We start from the raw sequence: 19,154 nt of genomic DNA on the forward strand, positions 1-19,154 counted from the left end.
TGGAACAGGGTCTGGTCAGGGCATTGCAGGAGGCAAACCATTGATGTGTCTCTCTTACATCGATATTTCTTTCTGTCTCTCCACCCCCTCCCACTCTCTCTAAAAAAAAAAAAAGAATCAATGGAAAAACACCTTCAGGTGAGGATTAACAAAAACAAAAACAAAAAAGAAAAAAAAAGAAAGAAAGGAGAGAGAGAGAGAGAGAGAGAGGGTTTGGCTTTGGAATCAGACAGGTTTTCCACCATTGCCAGTTTTTAGCTTTGTGGTCGTGGGCAATGAGTTGAATGTCTCTGAACACTGTAACTTAAAGACGTTGATGGTCTGAAACTCAGGGTTGTGATGAAGAGGAACTGAGCTAATCTAGGCTCAGTTTCATTCACACAGTGCTCACTGCTTCGTTGTTACTGTCAGTATCGCTATTATTTCCTATTCCTAGTGCCCCCACTTCCAGAAAGTCTGAGCTGACCACTGCCTCCCCACAGACCAGAAGAAACCTCCGTGTCGTGTCGAGCTCTCACCGCCCTTCCTCTATGGTTTCCTGTGTCATTTCAGCACTTCTGCTTCCGCTCCTGTTCTGCTCTTTCAGACTCCCAGCACCCACAGGGCCACACAGCTGCATCTTTTTTATTTTTTATTTTATTGATTTTTTACAGAGAGGAAGGGAGAGGGATAGAGAGCTAGAAACATTGATGAGGGAGAAACAATGACCAGCTGCCTCCTGCACACCTCCTACTGGGGATGTGCCCGCAACTAAGTACATGCCCTTGACCGGAATTGAACCTGGGACCTTTCAGTCTGCAGGCCAACGCTCTATCCAGTGAGCCAAACGGGTTTCGGCTGCATCTTGGTATCTTAATAAGAAGCACTGCTAGCACCTCTCTGGGGCTTTACCGTTTCCCAAGCATTTCTGTCTCTGTGTTTTCACTCTGAACTGAAATGCAGTCCTACAAGGTGTGAGGGTTATCATTCCCACTTCCAAGATGGAGAAGCTGAGGCCTGGAAGGAGTAGTGACATGGCCAAAGTCAGGCAACCGGTCAGTGGACTAGACTTTAAGTGTTTTTGGATTTCCAGCACAGAGAACAGTGCTGGCCAGAACCTCACACAGCCCACACGGTGAGCATTCTTATTGCCCACACTCTACAAACCAAGAAATCGAGGCTTGGGGGGATGCTGGGTCTTGTCACCCAGGCTGATTTTGCTGGATTAAAAAAAAAAAAAATATATATATATATATATATATATATAATATATATATATATATATATATGTTTTTATTGATTTCAGAGGGAGGAAGGAAGAGGGAGAGACAGATAGAAACATCAATGAGAAACATCGATCAGCTGCCTTCTGCATGCCCCTTCCTGGGAATAGAACCTGCAACCCAGGCATGTGCCCTGATCAGGAATCGAACCGGTGACCTCTTGGTTCATGGGATGATGCTCAACCAGATGGATATGGTTTTGACTGTAGGGTTCACCCCTGGGACCTCCTTCTGCACCTTTATCCAGTGATTCTTCTCACTCAGCACGTCCTCTTTCCCTGCCAGCAATCTCCCCTACTGACTCCTCCCCCAGCTCTAGAGATACCCCGGCCACACAGTGACCTTCTGTTCTGAAGCAGAGCACTCAAGCCAGCCCCTCACTCCGCCTCAGGATGCATCTGGGCCAGCCTCCTGTCCTGGGAAGGGCAGGTGAGTGTCTGCTCTGGCTCTGTGCCCTGGGACTGCTCTGGGCTTGGCTCTCCTGCACCCTCCTCTGCCAGGCTGTTTGCATGCTGTGGACTGAGCAGAACCGGGTTTGAATCCCAGCACTTGCAGTGTGCTGCCTCTGACTTCATCGGCAAAATGAGAACAGAGCCGCTGACCTCAGGGGCTCCTCCTGAGAATGCAGAGAGGGAAGGGGGAGAGGGCGATGTGCTTCAAAGCTGGTGCAGGGCAGACGTGAGGCAATGCTCTCCGATCTTACACGTGGGCGGTGGTCCTCCCGCCTCCGGAGACCCTCCCTCACGCCAGCCCGGCTCAGTCTCATGTCCTCCAACTCACTTTCTGGGCTGTCGTTAGCTCATCACAGCTTTATCTGCGCCCAGTTCTCTTCCCAAAGCTTGCATCTTATCCCGGTGACTCCACCAGTGGGGAAAGGATTGGGCTCTGCATGCAGCTGGGTGACAGGACCCAGCACCCCCTCAAGCCGCAAGCTCTTGGTCTGTGAAGTGTGGGCAGTAAGAATGCTCACCTTGTGGGGCTGTGTGAGGTTCTAGGCCAGCGCTGTTCTCGGGGGCAGCATCTAGCCGCATGTGGCTATTTAAGTGTACCACTTAAAGCTGTATCGGGTCCGACAACTTCAGATCCTTGGTCACTGGCCACGTTTCAGCGCTCACATGTGGCAGCATCTCTAGAGAACATGTCCCCCGTCGCAGGGCGTGCAGCCGGCAGTGCTGGTTAGACAACCCATGTAAGGTGCTCAAGCCTGCACTGAGCTCCCAGCATGTGTTCTCCCTGAAGCTGCAAACTGTTTGAGGCCAGGAGCCTGATTCCACGTGAAGCTCTGCTCTCCTGGGAGCTGGGAAGGCCCAGCAAAGAGCTGTGGCTTTCAGGGAGTGTTGGGCTGGTTGAGGGCCTCTCTGGGACCAGGGGCCTGGTTCCTGCCACAAGGAGGCATAGAAAGTTCACTCACCCTCCGTGGAGCAGGGACACGGCAGAGGGAGGACATGGAGTCCTGTGAGGGCAGCCAACTGTTGGGAGGAGCCCCAGCATCTTTACAAAGGGGGACTTTACGAAGGAAGAGTGGCCCTGTGGGTTTGCAAACGTGCTGGTTTCTCTCTCTCTTCTCCCTCCCCACTCCTGGCCTCCCCTCTCTCCTCCCTCTTATATTTTTGCCGGAGAAGGGACGTCCAGTCTAGATCCCAGCTTGTGAGACGGAAGAGATGCCTCGGCCATCTGGCCCCTTCATAGGAGGAGCATGCAGCGACCTGCCCAGTCGCCTAGAGAGTGAGGGCAGAGTGATGGTTCTGGATACAGGCTCCCTGGCACCAGAGTCTGGCACAGTGCTGATATCGCCTAGCAACAGGGATGTCGCTGTCAGCCAATCTAGCAACCCTGATCCACCCCAGGCTCTGCTCTGAGGGGGTCTATGCAGCGCCACCCTGACTGGAGCAGGTTAGTCAGCTGGCACGTCCTGAGAGCCTCCTCAGGGCCTGCCATTTCCCAGCTTTGTCTCCTTCTGGGCCAAGCACCATGCTGGGCACATGGCTGGTGCCTCGAGGGCACGGGTTTAATCAAAGGGAAGAGGCAGTTCCTGTTGTTCCTTTGAGAGTGTGAGGCCGTGTGAAGGGGCAAGGCTGCACCGGGGGCGTCTAATAGCCCCTCACCTCGGGGTTTGGGGAGCTCAGAGGCCCCACCTTTTCAGGGCCACGGCCCCTCTGGCAGCCTAAGGAAGCCTAGCATCCCTTCCCGGAATAACTATTGTTAACGGAAAAACCAATGAAACCTGTAAAGAATTTCAGTGAGTTTATTTGAGTTTGTATGTCGACCTATGCCAGGAATCAGAACCTCAATAAATTGAGATAATGTTCCGGAGAATGGCGGGTTACATTTCTACTTATACATTGCAATCAAAGGAGGGACATAGGTGGGTTACATGAAGTTCATTGGTGATGGAGTAAGGAGGAGGAAGAAAGCAAAGCAGTGGGAAACCCCTGGGATTGGATAAAAAGTAAAATGACGGACACATACTGAGGTGGGTACAGGAACAATTAACATGATAATGAAGGAATTTGAGGTATCCGTCCTGGCGCCCACCACATTTCCGGTTGTGCCCCAGGGGCTCCAGAAAAAGGGAAGTTACAAGTTACCGTAACCAGACGTCTCACAGATATGTTATCTTAGAGGCAGATAGGCCAATGGGTTCGATAAAGATCTAAGTTGATCTTTGTCAGGGAAAATATTGGCCTAGGACATGACTACCTACTATAACCTGTTTGTAGTTAAATATTTAATTTTCAAACCATCATTTGTGATTATTTTAGGTCTCTGAGTTTGCAAGACTGCCACGCAGGCCTCCCCTGAGCTTGTCAGTTGGCATGTGGCTTCTTTCCCTCACACCATTGAGGATGTTTTATTGAAGTACAATACAACACACACACATTAAAGTGCACACATTTAAAGTATACACCAGAGAATTTTCACAAAGTGAACACTTTTGACCCCTGCACCCAGCTCAAGAAACCAGCGTGACTAGCGCTCCAAGTAGCCACCTCCCCCCTTTCAAGCACCACCTCCCAAGAAATCTCTGTCCCACTGTTTACTGGAAGGTCAGCGCGGGCGTTAGCTTAGGATGCCCAGGTCTGTGTGTGAGGTGGGTGGTGAAATGTGTGAGGAGTTGCAGGACGTGCATGGGTGTGGGGTCTGAGTGCATGGTTTGGGGTATGAATTTGCAGGGTATGTGTGGCGCTTGGGATAGTCGGAACGCGTGAGTGGGGGTTGAGGGAGTTGTTGAGGGGATTCTGGCCAAGGTTCAGGGGAGCTGTGACCACCAGGAAATCTGCGCCTGGTGATGGGAACGTGGGGGATGGAGGCTGCAGGGGCGGGGCCTAGGGGCGTGGGGCGGGGCCTTGGAGGCGGAGGGCGGGGCCGGCGCGCGGGGGCGGGGCCGGGCGACGGAGGGCGGGGCCGGCGCGCGCGCACACGCAGCCGGCGCGCCCCCTCCCGGCCGCCATGTTGGCTGGTGAGTGGGTGTCAAACGGAGCTGGACGTGCTGGCGGCGCCGGCGGCGGCTCCGCGGGCTCCGGTCGCTCCCGCCTCCACAGCGCTACTGGCGGTCGCGGCCGCGAACCGGGGCCGGCCCGAAGGAGCGGAGGTGAGCCGGGTTCGGGACCGGGGTGGGCCCCGGAGCGCGGAGCGTCCCCCTCCCCCAGGGGGCGGACGCCCCCAGGACACCGGCGTCCCTGAAGTCAGCCCCCACGCGTGCAGCCCCGCCGCCCCGAGGGTCTACCCCTCCGGCGGGACCCCTTTCCTTCCACCGGGACCCGCCCCACAGGCTGGAGCGTGGCCCCCGCCCTGTCTCCCCGCTGCCAGGACCCGCTCCCCACCCGCGCGCACACGCTCCGTTTGCCATCGGCGCTCACGGTTCTCGTCCCGGGAGGCCGGACCCCCTCGCCCGCGCCTCGGCCTCAGCCGGAGGGACCGCGCCCGCTCTCCGGCGCACTTTCCGCTCCGGGCGGGCGCCCCTTTTCTGCGGAGCCGGGTCAGGCTCCCTCCCGCCCCCTGGTGGAGCTCGGGCCCAGCCCTCCTGGAATCGGGAAGGCTTCTCTGGGTCCGGGATCCCGCCCGACCCCGCTCTTCTTCGGGCCGGAGCAGGGCCCCTGCCCCTCCCGAGGGACCAGGTTCCCCTCCCCACCCACCCCACCGCCTCCCCGCACAGCGGGGCCGGGGGCGGCAGCCGGCTCCAGCTGCCTTTTGTTCCGCGTGGGATGGCAGGGACCCCCTCCCGGCGCGGCTCCCCGGGTGGGGGAACGGGTGCGTGGGGCCCCGCGCTTCCAGCAGTCTGTGTGCAGAGGCCCTTCCCCTCTCCGCTTTGGGCGGCTCCCCGGGGGCGAGCGCGGCGGAGGAGCTGGTCCTTCCCGGAGGAGACCTTGCCCAAAGGTTTTGTCTGCGCCCCGGAGTTGGCCAAGTGGCTTTGGGGAAAGGGCAATTTGCTCTCCCCCAAACCCCAGCATTCCTCCGCCCAGGGGCTTCGTTTTGCAGTCTGTTTGGAGAGAAGATGGGGCTCCACCATCTGTGGGGTTCAGGTGAGGAAAACTGAGGCCAAGAGAAGCAGTGATTCGCTCAAGGTCACATAGCTATTCTGTGTCAGTGCCAAACTGGAAGCTAGAAATTAAAAAATAATAATAATTTTAATTGATTTTTAGGGGGGGGGCAGAGAGAAACATCTGCACACCAATCAGCTGCCTCCTGTATGCGCCCTACCGGGAGATCAAGCCCTGAGCCTGCAATCCAGGTGTCCAGGAATCTTACCCGCAGCCTTTTGGTGCACTGGATGGTGTCCAACCTACTGGGCAACACCGGCCAGATTATCTTCCTCCTCTTAACAGTTTAAAAATTAATCCTCATTTTCTCCATCGATTTTTAGAGAGAATGGGAAGGAGAGAGAGAGAGAGAGGAAGAGGGAGAGAGAGAGGGAGAAATACCACGTGAGAGACACATGGATTGGTTGCCTCCGCACGCCAGGGACCAGGGCAGATGGAACCTGTAACATGCCTTTGACTGGGAATTGAACCTGAGACCCTTTGGTCTGTTAGGCTATGCTCTAACCACAGAGCCAAACTGGCTAGGGCAGCCCTCCCGCCCCCCCCCCCCCCCTTTTTTTTTTTAAATATATTTTATTGATTTTGTACAGAGAGGAAGGGAAAGAGAGAGTCAGAAACATCGATGAGAGAGAGTCATCAATCAGCTGCCTCTTGCACACCCCCTACTGGGGATATGCTCGCAACCAAGGTACATGCCCTTGACCGGAATCGAACCCGGGACCTTTCAGTGCCCAAGCCGACGCTCTATCCATTGAGCCAAACCGGTCCCGTCCCCCCACTTATTTTTTACATTCACAGGAGAAAATGGCGAGAAGATGAGAAGTATGATTTTTTTATTTCCACCTCCAGAATATCCCTTGGAAAGAAGGGATTGGGCTGGGGGTTAGAATGGTTTTAAAAGGTGAATTTTAATACCCATGCCCTCCTTTCCCTCTGCAACTGTCACCTCAATTACATGTGCATCTTGTAGCTCTGGATGCCAGATGGTAGTGCTGACAAAATCGAATACTGACTGAATCCTGCACAGCACCCACTGAGTTGGAACTGATAATTAAGTTTTCATTGTATTTAAAAATTGAAAAGGACTATCATTTATTTCTGAATAGTACTTGTTCTAGTGTTTGTGTTTGAAACAAGTGATTGTGTTGGAGAAACCACCAAAATCCTCTCATCATTTACTTATTTGTATTTTTACATTTATTATAGAAGCTAATTTTTTCTCTAGTTGTAATATTAGGCTCGTCATCCTTCCCAGTCTCGCTGGTCTAGTCTTTTGTGCGCATTGAATGTGATACGACTATTAAAGTGTTTGAGAAGTACAAACTACTGTGAGGCAGGATTCAGGATTGCATCCCACAAACGTCTGGACTAGCAGCAAGTTTGGGTTGTCCTGTGTTTACACTAGCTTTTTGCCTCTCTGGACCCTGAGCTTGGCAGATAGGGAGTTCTGTGGAGAATTCTCTCCCAGCAAGGTGTGTGCCAAGCACCTGTGTGAGGTGTGAAGAAATGTAAGCCTTTCAGGTAGAGGTACCAACCCAGCACAGTGACTGCAGTCTTGAAAAATGTCTTTCTACATTCTCTGTAGAAATACAGTTGCCTCTAAAGTCTTCCATAATAAGGCGTGGGTTTCCTGAGCGTTGAGATTCTCATCCTGCAAAAGTGTTTGAACTGTTTTGGGGACTGATTTGTTTTAATTGCTTGGCTTTTCCTAAATTTAAAGGGTAGATGGTAGCAGCTTCCTCTTCCTCTTCTTCATCTTCCCCTTCTCCTTCTGCTGCTTCTGCTTCTCCTCTTCCTCCTCCTCCTGCCCCTCCCTTCCTCCTTTCTTCTTCATTTCATTCAGAGGAGTCACACCTTTCAGTTCTTTGTGGACGAGGTGCTAAGAGATTGTCATGTTTGGGGATGTCATTGTTATACTGTTGGGAAGCACATTAAAGCTCTAGCTGGTTTGGCTAAGTGGATGGAGCATCGGCCTACAGACTGAGGGGTCCCACGTTTGATTTCTGTTGGGGGTGCATGCCGGGTTGTGAGCTTAATCCCCAGTGGTGGATGTGCAGGAAGTGGCCTATCAATGATTATCTCTCATTATTGAGGTTTCTGTCTCTCTATCCCTCTCCCTTCCTCTCTGAAATCAATAGTAATATATATATGTATTTATGGTGTGTGTGCACACACATGTATATATACATATATACGCATATATTCCTATATTCGATACATAGATGCATATATTCATATTTACATATACGTATATACACATATACACATATATAAAACCTATATATGTAAGTTTTCAGACATCTTTGGCAATTGCTCTTATTGTTCCCCAGAACCTTCCTGTTGAATTGGTGGAGTATGGATGAGCGTGGTAGTTACCATTTTATGGCATGAATACCTGGTGACTGAGCCTTGGAGAAATAAAAGGGCTTGGATTTGGGGAATTTGAGATCAGAGATGATAAAAAGAATCATCTAGTCCTGCTCCCTGTTTTCTGTTGGACATTCAACCCATGCCTTCAGTTTAAACGTCTGTCAAGCCTTTGCCAGCCAACTCCATCAGTGTTTGGGCCCCTCTAAGCCTGCTCTCTGCCTCACCACCCCACTCTGTTGGAGCACTTATCACAGTTTCTGTGGATCTGCGGCTCTAGTGACACTGAAATCTTTGAAACCAGTGATTGTCCTCTTTTTGCTTCTCCAGCACACGGCTCCGTTTCTGGCACATGCATGGTAGGTGCTCAGTAAAGGTCTGGGTATGAGTAAATAGTCCTGGCGACAGGGGAAATGACCTTTTATTGATTTTACTACAGACTCCACTGTTCTGTCTTGTTCTTGCAAAAACCATTACTGTTTGTCCAGCAGTCATATGTCAGTCAGGTGGGTATTATCCCCCTCTTGCAGATGTTGAAAATGAGACCCAGAGGCTCAAGGTCACACAACCAGTAAGTGATGGAGCTGGGATTTGAACAGATCTGTTGGATTCCAAAATTTACTATTACTAGAGGCCTGGTGCACAAAATTTGTGCACTTGGCGGGGGGAGAGGGTTCAGCCTGGCCTGCGCCCTCCCATAGTCTGGGAGCCTTGGGGGATGTCCCACTGAGGGCTTAGGCCTGCTTCCTGAGGCAGTCTGACATCGTTAGTGCCACCATGAGGCAGGGGAGGCTCCCACCACCACTGAATTCAGGATTGCATCCCACAAACGTCTGGACCAGCAGCAAGTTTGGATTGTCCTGTGGTTTACACCAGCTTTTTGCCTCTCTGGACCCTGAGTTTGGCAGATAGGGAGTTCTGTGGAGCATTCTCTCCCAGCAAGGTGTGTGCCAAGCACCTGTGTGAGGTGTGAAGAAGTGTAAACAGTGCTAGCCAGCTGCAAACCCGGCTTCTGGCTGAGCGTCTCTCCCCCTGTGGGCGAGCACTGACCACCAGGGGCCAACTCCTGCCTTGAGCGTCTGCCCCCTGGTGGTCAGTGAGCATCATAGTGACCAGTGGTTCTCCTGTTTGGTCAATTTTCATACTAGCCTTTTATTATATAGGATTATTATTATGTTTTTATTGATTTCAGAGATGGGAAGGGAGAGGGAGAGAGATAGAAACATCAGTGATGAGAGAGAATCATTAATCAGCTACCTCCTCAGTCCTCCTTTTGGGGATTGAGCCCAAAACCCGGGCATGTGCCCTGACCAGGAATCAAAACTTGGTTTCCTGGTTCATGGGTTGATGTTCAACCAGTGAGCTACACTGGCTGGGCCCAAAATATTATTATTCCTGTTATTTCATTTGAAAAGTCCAGTCTCACAAGAACAAAGAGACTTGCTTAAAGCCCTACTGCAAATGGATAATGGACTAAGGACTGTGAGATGATGTAATTAAGATTGGTAAGGGTGGGAGAAAGCACATTTTATTTTTGCAAAATGCATTGTTGGAGTGACTGTTCACAGCCATCTGTTAAGTTTCTGAAAATTGACAAACTTTCTGATAAGTTCGTCAGTGGAATTTTCTTTGGTCTTAATTAGCTTGTTCAAGTTGTCTAAAACTTGTAGAAACCGAGAAAACAAAAACAGTGAAATCAGTGTGCATGCAGTTAGTAAGTGTATTCAGGGTCCGCCATCTATGGACTTGTTTGGGCACACTTATTTTTTAGTCAGGCAGTTAAGTTTTTGATGTCTTAAAATGCAAAGCCATTATAGCAGCTTTTGTGTGTGTGTGTGTGTGTGTGTGTGTGTGTTTCACATAAAATTTTATTTTGTGTTCACATGGACACACTGATTCATGAGTGGAAAATCTGAGGTCCAGAGGAGATGTAACCCTCTCCCCCCAACCCCATCATCAGTATTGAGCATTAATGGTGCACTAGGCACAATAGAACATACAGGAAAAACATTGTCCCTGCTCTGGGGGAAAAAATGCACCTCTTTCAAAATGGTATTTTTGTTTGGTGTTTTTGCAAGGTACTAAGGATATAGTCTGTTGGGTGAGCTTTGGGCATAACAGCCTTGTTATTTAAAAAGAGAGGAAGCCTTGCTGAAACCGGTTTGGCTCAGTGGATAAAGTGTAGGCCTGCAAACTGAAGTGTCCCAGGTTCGATTCTGGTCAAGGGCATGTACCTTGGTTGCGGGCACATCCCCAGTAGGGGGTGTGCAAGAGGCAGCTGATCGATGATTCTCTCTCATCGATGTTTCTAACTCTCTATCCCTCTCTCTTCCTCTCTGTGAAAAATCAATAAAATATATTAAAAAAAAAAAAAAAAAAAAGAAGCCTGGCTGGTGTGGCTCAGTTGGTTGTGTTGTCCCCTGCCAGTTCCATTGCGGGTGGGCACATTCTCAGTTTTGGGCTTCACCCCAATGGGGTGCATGTGCGGGAGGCACCTGATCGATGTTTCATTCTCACATTGATGTTTCTCTCTTTCTGTATCTTCTCTAAAATCAATAAAAACACATTTCAATCTTTTTAAAAATAAAGATGAGAGTAAGAGGAAGGATTTTAAAGGGATGACAGGCATTCGGGATAGGTGTAGTTCACAGGGAGGTAACACAATCTCATAAACGAAGAAGAGCTTTGCTGCAGTAAATAGGACGAGGGAGATAGGGTGTGCCATGCGAGCAAAGGAAGCAGGGTGTGCTTAGGCGCTGAGTGGAGCCATAAAGATCAGGCAGCCTTTTTTCCAAGTGCAGGCCACCGGCAGGAATGCTTGGTGACAGAACAGAAGGCTGGAAAAGGAAATCCTGTGCACCTGACACGTAGGAAGAAGAAAGGACCAGAGCTGGAGGCAGGCTATACGTCTATCAATAAATTTTTAAAAACAAAAATGATTTGGAAGCACAAAACTTAACAGTTAATGCTACCTGATGATATGATGGACCAAGAACATTGTGGTTTTCAAAATTAGAAAATGCCATATACTACAATTTTTAATGGAACATGTTCCTTTCTTCCAGTCAATCCCCCACCTCTGAAAAGAGCAACAGCCAACACCTTTTTTCCATGGGGTTTCAGGTGGAGGAGTATGGGGCATGGTTGGAAACAGAAGTTATATTAGTAGTATTTTGTTATGATAAACTTGGTATTTGGTTATTCAATTTATTGGGGTGACATTGGTTAACAGGATCATATAGGTTTCAAGTGAATAAATTTGGTAAAAGCCCATTAGCTGCCACAGGGGAAGAAGGAATAAATTTCCAAAAACGTACAATTTCCTTTAGAGAAATTTCAGAACCAAAACACTAATATACATGAAAAGCTGTAGAGAAGTAGTTGAAAAGTTCATTCATAAAGTTTTTATCTCACTTACAGCAACTAAATATTCTTAACCATTATGCTGGGATTGTTCATGAACATTTCTTGACATTAAAAATAGCTAAAGCTATTTTTACAGCACATGCATGTTAGGCAAATATTTTTAAAAAATGACTAAAACAAAAACCTAAAAAAAAGAAAGTAAAATACATGGGCCTTTCTTTTTGTTTTACTGCTGTGCTTGCTATACGTGAAGTAATGGACGTCACGCAGTTCATTTTACTGTATCTTCACTTGTACATTTGTTGTTAGGTTGCCTAAAACATTTAAATACAAATAAAATGAGTGCAGCAGAAATAACAAAAGCAAACAGCGGTAAATTGACAAATAATGAACGTAAATCATTTCACCCCGAGACAGAGTGTCCACAGACACCCGCTCAGCATGGGCTGTCCTGGGAAATCGCTTCAGCCCTCTGAGAGCCCCAGGAGGTTAGGTAACTTTTGAGGAATTGGCACAGCCAGGAGTCAAACCCAGGTCTGTGTGATTCCCAAACCTGGGTTCCTCCTAGCCCACCAGCTCCTGCGGAAAGCCCCGCAGTGAAGGAGCTCCCATTGTCTCTTCATGGCAACTCAGCTGGTAGACGGAGCAGGGAAAAGCAGGCAGATGCATGGTTCGGACTTAAAAGCATCTCTAGTTAATCACTTCTAAGTACAGGACTCATCTTCCCTCACTCCCACCCCTCTTCAGTTAGGGAATCATTGCATCCTGGTGGCTCAGTAGCTGAGAGCACCAGATAGTACCGGCAGTTTGGCTACAAAGGCCATGCGACAACTAGCTTTGGAACCTGGCGGGGTGCATGGCCTCGCAGTGGCCTTTGGGCATTGTATCACTGAGCTGCAGTTTCCTCCTCTCTGACGTGGGCTAAGGGCCGTGGTGTTTCTCAGGCTCCCGTGCACATCACAATTACCCAGAGGCTGGGAGGCACATTGCTGCGCCCCTCCCCAGAGTTTCTGGTTCTGTAGGTCTGGGCTGAGGCCTGAGAGTATGCACGCCAACCAGTTCCAGGTGTTACTGATGCTGAAGAGAAGGGTGTAAGGGGTCAGCATCAGCAGTTCCTTTTTGCCTCAGGTGTGCCCGAGCTGCTCAGAAGATGGTGGCGGGGCACTGGGAACTTGGTTTCTCAGAATGCTGTTTTCACCTTATTCCTGTGTGACTATAATTTGGACTGGTGGCACAGGCATCACCACTGTGTGGGTTAGTCGGGATGTTTTCCTTAATGAAAGGAATGTAAGATGTCGGTGCCCTGGAAGAGGCAGTAAATCTGATTGTTTAAAAATCCAATTCATTCCCGCACTTCCAGCAAGATGTTCACTGTGGAGGCTTTTTAGATAAGCAGCTGGGGAAGGCCGGGGGAGTGGGCTGGGCACTGAGCAAACTCCCACAGGGTAATTAGGGGTGGCTGCTGGCCTTATTGGAAGTCACTCCTCCCTCCAACATTGCAGATTGATTTAATATTCTTTGGTGCTTAGAGTTTGCAGAAAAAATTGTTTTTCCTCCAGTAGTGATGTTAGGTTGTCCATGAAAACCAAACATGTGCCCTGATGGTTTTAGGATGTCTCCTGTGTGTTAGGCCTTATGCTACTCTGTTTATACACAGTATTTATTTAGTTTTCATTCTGACTGTGCATGGCCCGTCACTGTTTCTCTCTCTCTTTTTTTTTCTTTTCTAAATATATTTTATTGACTTTTTACAGAGAGGAAGAGAGGGATAGAGAGCTAGAAACATCGATGAGAGAGAAACATCGACCAGCTGCCTCCCACCAGGGATATGCCCGCAACCAAGGTACATGCCTCTACCGGAATTGAACCTGGGACCCTTCAGTCCGCAGACCAACGCTCTATCCACTGAGCCAAACCGATTTCGGCTGTTTCTCTTTTTGCTATGCAAAAACGAAGGCTCGGAGGGGCTCAGCAGCCTGCCCCTGGCTACCCAGTCCTCAGTGCCCAGCTGGTATTTGCTGCCACCTGTGTGAGATTCAAAGCCACATTGTTTCCACTGCTTCAGTCCTAGCCATTCCAGGTGCTTCCATTGCCTCATTGTCCCCTCTGCAGCCCTCAGAGGTAGGCATTTCACAGATGAGCAAGCTGAGGCTCAGAGGGGGTCAGGCTTGCTCATATGCATCCACTCCGAATTCAGTCCCACACTTGTCTGATTTTGGAGCCTCATGAAGCTGTTTCTATGACAACACCTCACCTTCCTATTCAGGGCTACCGATGTAAGTTCTAAGCCCTAAAGCTGCTTAGATGAGCCCAACAGGGACCTGAGAGGAAGTCTTTGTGGGTTTGTGAAGATTTTTGTGTTTGTAAAGCTGTGTTAAAATAATTGCCCAGATTGCTTTTTGAGGAAAGGGGCCATTTTTCAGCCTGTAACCCCGAAGCTCTGCCCGTTGGTTCTGTAAACATGACACAGGGAAGTTAAGGACTGAAAACCCTCTGATGATGCTATGGTTTAAATATGATGAAATTCATAAAGAAGAACTTGATAGTTTTAAACCACATGTGTCAAACACAAGGCCCGCGGGCCAAATCCGTCCCGCCAGGCCTTGCAATATGGCCCGCACCGCGCTGTCATCACTGCACTCCGCTGCGTTTCCATCACAATGACAATTTATGACTTCAGTAAACCATTCGGCCCGCGATTTAGGCTGGATTTTAGTTTTTGGCCCCTTCTCTGATTGAGTTCGACACCCCTATCTTAAACAGTTACATGTAAATAAAAATATACAGCATCTCCTTCCTCAGTAGGCTACTAATGCATGACTTCTAGTGAATGGGTCATTTTTCTGGTCTTACAGTGTGGGAGCAGACTGGGGTGTGATCACTTTCCCAGGGTTTGAAAATTGCCTGCAGTTCCCAAGCCAAGGATGATAAACAGCTATGTGTCCATACCTGCCCTACACTCCTCGGAGGCCCTGGAGGTTTGGACCCGAATGCATTGTTTCGTAAACTCTTTAAGACTCTGCGGTGAATAAATCATGAGAGCTGAAATTACTCTTCGGAGTCTGCCCCCTCCTCCCCGCCCCCACCCCTGTGGTCAGAGCAGTACAGGCTGGAGAGCCTCTTGGAGAGCAGGCCCTCCCTGAGTGCCTGGTCCACGGATACCCAGAGCTGTCCTGGCATAATAACGATACTCTGGATCCAAACATTTGGGAAGCGTGAGCAGAGAAATAATTTTTATGCTACTTTATGAAAGGCAGTCTGATTGATGTAGAATTATGAGCATCAAATCAAAAGGCAATTTCATGACAGCAGGGCAGAATATTTGGGATCAGTGTCAGCCTGGAAAATATGCAACACCTGGTCTTAAGAGTCAACATGATGGGTGTGAAATGCCATGTTTCTTGCCACCAAGAACTTAGTCTGACTGCGAAGACAAAGGTAACAGGGAGCAGACAGGATTGGAGCTGCACCACGAAGGACAGGGAGTGGTTTCAGGAGTGGAAGGCAGATGGGAAGGTACTTCAGATCGAGGGGACAGCAGAAGACAAAGCTTGCGTGGGTCTGGGCTGGTTCCTGCGTGCACGTGGGGTGTGTACTCGGTGGTGCCTGCTGGGAGCAGTGAGGACCAACGTGGCATTAGGGTGCTCAAGTGTTCGGGGAGGGACTTCTGCCAGGGGCCTTGCAAGGTGGCATAATTTCTGTGGTTGAGGGCCTGGCCAGGCTAGCTTTCTGAGACTGGAGACAGCACAGGGGGCGGTGTCAGAGTGAGGGGAGCCAAAGTCCACTTTCGTTTGGGGAGAGGTGAGGGCTTTAGGGCTGGGAAGTGTGGGTGTGACACTTGTAGTTCTTAAAAAAAATTGTGTGTTTTTTTGTTTGTTTTTTTTTTAAAATATATTTTATTGATTTTCCACAGAGAGGGAGGGAGAGGGATAGAGAGCTAGAAACGTCGATGAGAGAGAAACATCGACCAGCTGCCTCTTGCACACCCCCTATCGGGGATGTGCCTGCAACCAATTTACATGCCCTTGACCGGAATCGAACCTGGGACCTTTCAGTCCACAGGCTGACGCTCTATCCACTGAGCCAAACCGGTTTCGGCTATTTTTTTTTTTTTTTAATTGCTTTCAGAGGGGAGGGGAGAGGGGAGAGAATTAGAAACATCAATGATAAGAGAGACTCATTGATTAGCTGCTCCTGTAGGTCACCCACTGGGGATCAAGCCTGCAGCCTGGGCATGGGCCCTGACTTGGAATTGAACCATGACCTCCTGGTTTCTAAGTTGACACCCAACCACTGAGCCACACCTGCAGTTCTTATCCTTGGATGTACCTGTAAACCACAAGGCCCAAAAACTTTCTAAAAGTGGGATCTATGATGGGGCCCCACTCCAGACTATGGAGGCAGGACCCAGTAGTAATTCCTGAAGTTCTCCAGAGAAGCTGAACTGTGCTCTGCGGGGCCCCTGGGAATGTCACCGACTAGAAGTGGGAGAAAAGTGAGCCAGAGAGCACAGGAAGCCTAAGGAGAGTCACTGGCAGCTGGAGAAAGGAGGGAGGGGTGACCGAGGAGTGACATCAGATGGCTGCCTGGGCTGAAGTCTGCCTTAGCTAACAGTGTAAACACGGTGAGGACAGAGAAGAGACTGTGACCACCTGTTTGGTAGCCCTTCTGCAGCTTGACGGGAGCCAGGTCTATGGAGCAGGCACCACAGGTGCTTGTCATTCAGGCCTGCAGCCAGGTCCCTTCCTAAGACAGACACTAGTAAAATTTAAACTAAGTAATTATATTAAGATAGTTGTAATTCAGAGTTCCTAATTTAAATAGATTAACTTTAGTAAAGATCAGAAATGAGATTTTATCTGGTGCATTTAGTAAATATCACAATTTGTAGTAGTCACAGAAAAAATTAATTTATAGACCAGTTTATTCAGTCTTTATTTACTGTTTACCAGCCATGTATATATTATGTGTTACAGTCTGGGAATACATAGGTGATAAGTTCCTGCCCTCAGTAGCTGTGGTCTGCAGAGAGTGGCTCCTGGTAAAGGGACAGTAGCATCAGTTCCCGGGAGAGAGGAGTGCAGACGGTGGTCTCGGGCACCGAGAATGAGCCTGGGTGTCACAGAGGCTTCGGAGGAGTGATATGTAAGTCGAGTTTTAAAGGAAAACAGAGTCGGGGGCAGAGTTGGGAAGACTGCAGGCGGAGGGAACGGAGCTGTGTCCAGGCCTGAGGGAGAAGTGTCCAGTTGGGGCTGAGCAAGGAGGAAGGGGTGGGCATGGGCAGAGGCGCAGCCACAGGCTGGCTGGCAGGTCAGGTGGAAAGCTTAGTGACATGTGAGTTGGGCCGTGGTTTTCACACAATCTTTTTGTGGCCAGTGTGCAGGGACCTGGGTTCTCTCTGCCCTAATCAGAGCAGCTCCGCTCTGATCTGAATGTGGGGAACTAAAATGAGCTTATTTGGAAAGTGTTCTCTGCTGTTGAAAAGAAATCAAAGTGATCTCATTGCAGAGGGTGCTGGGAGGCACTGGGCAGCAGAGTGCCCAGGGGTAGCTGGGAGGCAGGGAGGGACGAGGCTTCCCCAGGGACCTGGAAAAGCTCTCCCTTCTTGCTGTTTGCAGGGGACAGGGAGTTGAAAAGGATTGTGTTCCATCCTCTGCTCCGAGCCAGTGTCTCGGGTCCCAGGTAACGCCGAGGCGTGTGCTGAGGCTTGGGAATAGAACTCCTTTCGGCAAGCATTTTTATTTTCCAGAAGGATTTTGTGACCAGATTGTAAAGGTGAGGGGCCTAGTAGTTAACTTGGAAGGCATGTCAGGCTCTGGGCTGGGTACCCAGGAGAGGGCCCAGCCTCAGATCTTCTCAGTGAGGACTAGTCAGAAGTTGTCCATGCCTCAGCCACCCCACAGGTGCATTTTGTTTGGGTTGTACTGAGCCCCTTTAAAAGTTAAACTTGGTTCCTGTGGCTGCTGTTACAAATTACCACAGACACGTAGCTTGAACCAATGCAGTTCTGTAGGTTAGAAGTTCAGCACTGGTTACCTGGGCTAGCATCCTGGCGTAGCCAGGGCTGAGTTCCTGTGGAGGCTCTAGGGGAGCGTCTATTTCCTTGCCTTTTCCAGTTCCTGGAGGCTGTACATGTTCCTTGATTTGTGGCCCTTTTCGTTTTCTTTTTTTTTTTTAATATATTTTATTGATATTTTACAGAGAGGAGGGAGGGAGAGAGATAGAGAGCTAGAAACGTCAATGAGAGAGAAACATCGGCCAGCTGCCTCTTACACACCCCCCACCGGGGATGTGCCCGCAACCAGTTTACATGCCCTTGACCGGAATCAAACCTGGGACCTTTCAGTCCGCAGACCGACACTCTACCACTGAGCCAAACCGGTTTCGGCGATTTGTGGCCCTTTCTTCCAAGCCAACAGTAGCCAGTCCTATTCTCCCACTGATCACCTGCTGCCGGCTTTCTGCCTCCCACTTCCACTTTGAAGGACCCTTGTGATTACCTTTAGCAGATGGGATAATCCATGATCCTCTCCCTCTTATAAGATAAGCTGATCAGAGACCTTAATGCCATCGGCTACCTAAATTCCGCTTTGCCAGGTAACCAGGGGTACAAGGTGGACATCTTTGGGAGGCCATTATTCTCTTTACCACAGTTGCCAACATGAAAATCAGATCAAATGAAACTTGCAGTTTCATTGACAAATCAGAATACTTGGCAGCTGGGGGCCTGCACTGTTGCCTGGCAACACTGAGTCAGTGCCAGTGCTGGCCACTGTGTCTGGATAGGGTTGCATTTACCAGTTCTCCAGAGCCCCCACCCTCCCATGGTGCCCACTCGTTTTTCTTCGTGGCCTGGGCCCTGCTTTGGGGACCCAGGACCGTACACAGAGACCAGTCATGGCAGTGTCAGCGCCAGCGCTTAGGGTGGGGAACCTGTTTACCAACCTGTGCCGTGCCCTCCTTTTTGCCCGTGCCCCGTCCCTGCACTCAGACCCTTTTCACGAACTCCCTCTGCCTAGCATATATCAGTCCCTCCTCTCCATGCCCCTCTCAATCCCCAACCCAAGGCCCTACATTCTAGAACATCTCTGGTACTAGTATAGGTGGTATTGTTTGTACCATAACTTCATGTTTCCTGTCCCCTCCTTTTCTGGCAAACAGAGCTCATACATTCTGTTATTTCCATTGACATTTGTAAAAAGCAAATCTTTGTAATACACCTTTCGGGCAGTATCCATCCAGAATCAGGATCACACAACAGACATTGAGTCAAATATGTACTGTGAACCACATTTTCCTAGACAATAGGGAATGAGCTAGAGACACCTGCCTTGTCCCCCGCCCCCCAAATCTAATTCTAGAAGAGGAAGGAGAAACAATAGGCAATTGCAATATTAACCTCCTACGACATCTAGGAGGGGTCTGGCAGCACACTGCTTCCTCGGACCCTGCCTGAAGGGCAGCTCTGTGTGCAGTGGGCAGGGATTCTAGGGGCTCTGTGAAAGGCACTTCGGTGAAAGGTTCCCTCGTTTCCAGGCATGGCCTAGACCCCAGGTGGTAGCTGAATTGGGGGCGGGCATCTCAGGCCGAGACAGCAGATTGGTTTGCTGTGTGAGGA

General features: G+C 49.7%; 1 protein-coding gene across 4 annotated transcripts in view; it reads left to right on the top strand.

Moving 5' to 3' along the window:
• The first annotated feature begins 4,732 nt into the window (after positions 1–4,732).
• The window catches only part of EPN2 (epsin 2), a 77,392-nt gene continuing 62,970 nt past the window's right edge, over positions 4,733–19,154 (top strand). For all 4 annotated transcript variants that reach the window (XM_036451921.2, XM_045586477.1, XM_036451924.2 and 1 more), the window contains exon 1: positions 4,733–4,854. The gene's annotated coding sequence lies outside the window, so the exon portion shown is untranslated. The remainder of the gene's footprint in view (positions 4,855–19,154) is intronic.

The sequence above is a fragment of the Pipistrellus kuhlii genome, unplaced genomic scaffold (assembly GCF_014108245.1).
Source record: "Pipistrellus kuhlii isolate mPipKuh1 unplaced genomic scaffold, mPipKuh1.p scaffold_m20_p_23, whole genome shotgun sequence".
In the NCBI taxonomy this organism is placed as follows: domain Eukaryota; kingdom Metazoa; phylum Chordata; class Mammalia; order Chiroptera; family Vespertilionidae; genus Pipistrellus; species Pipistrellus kuhlii.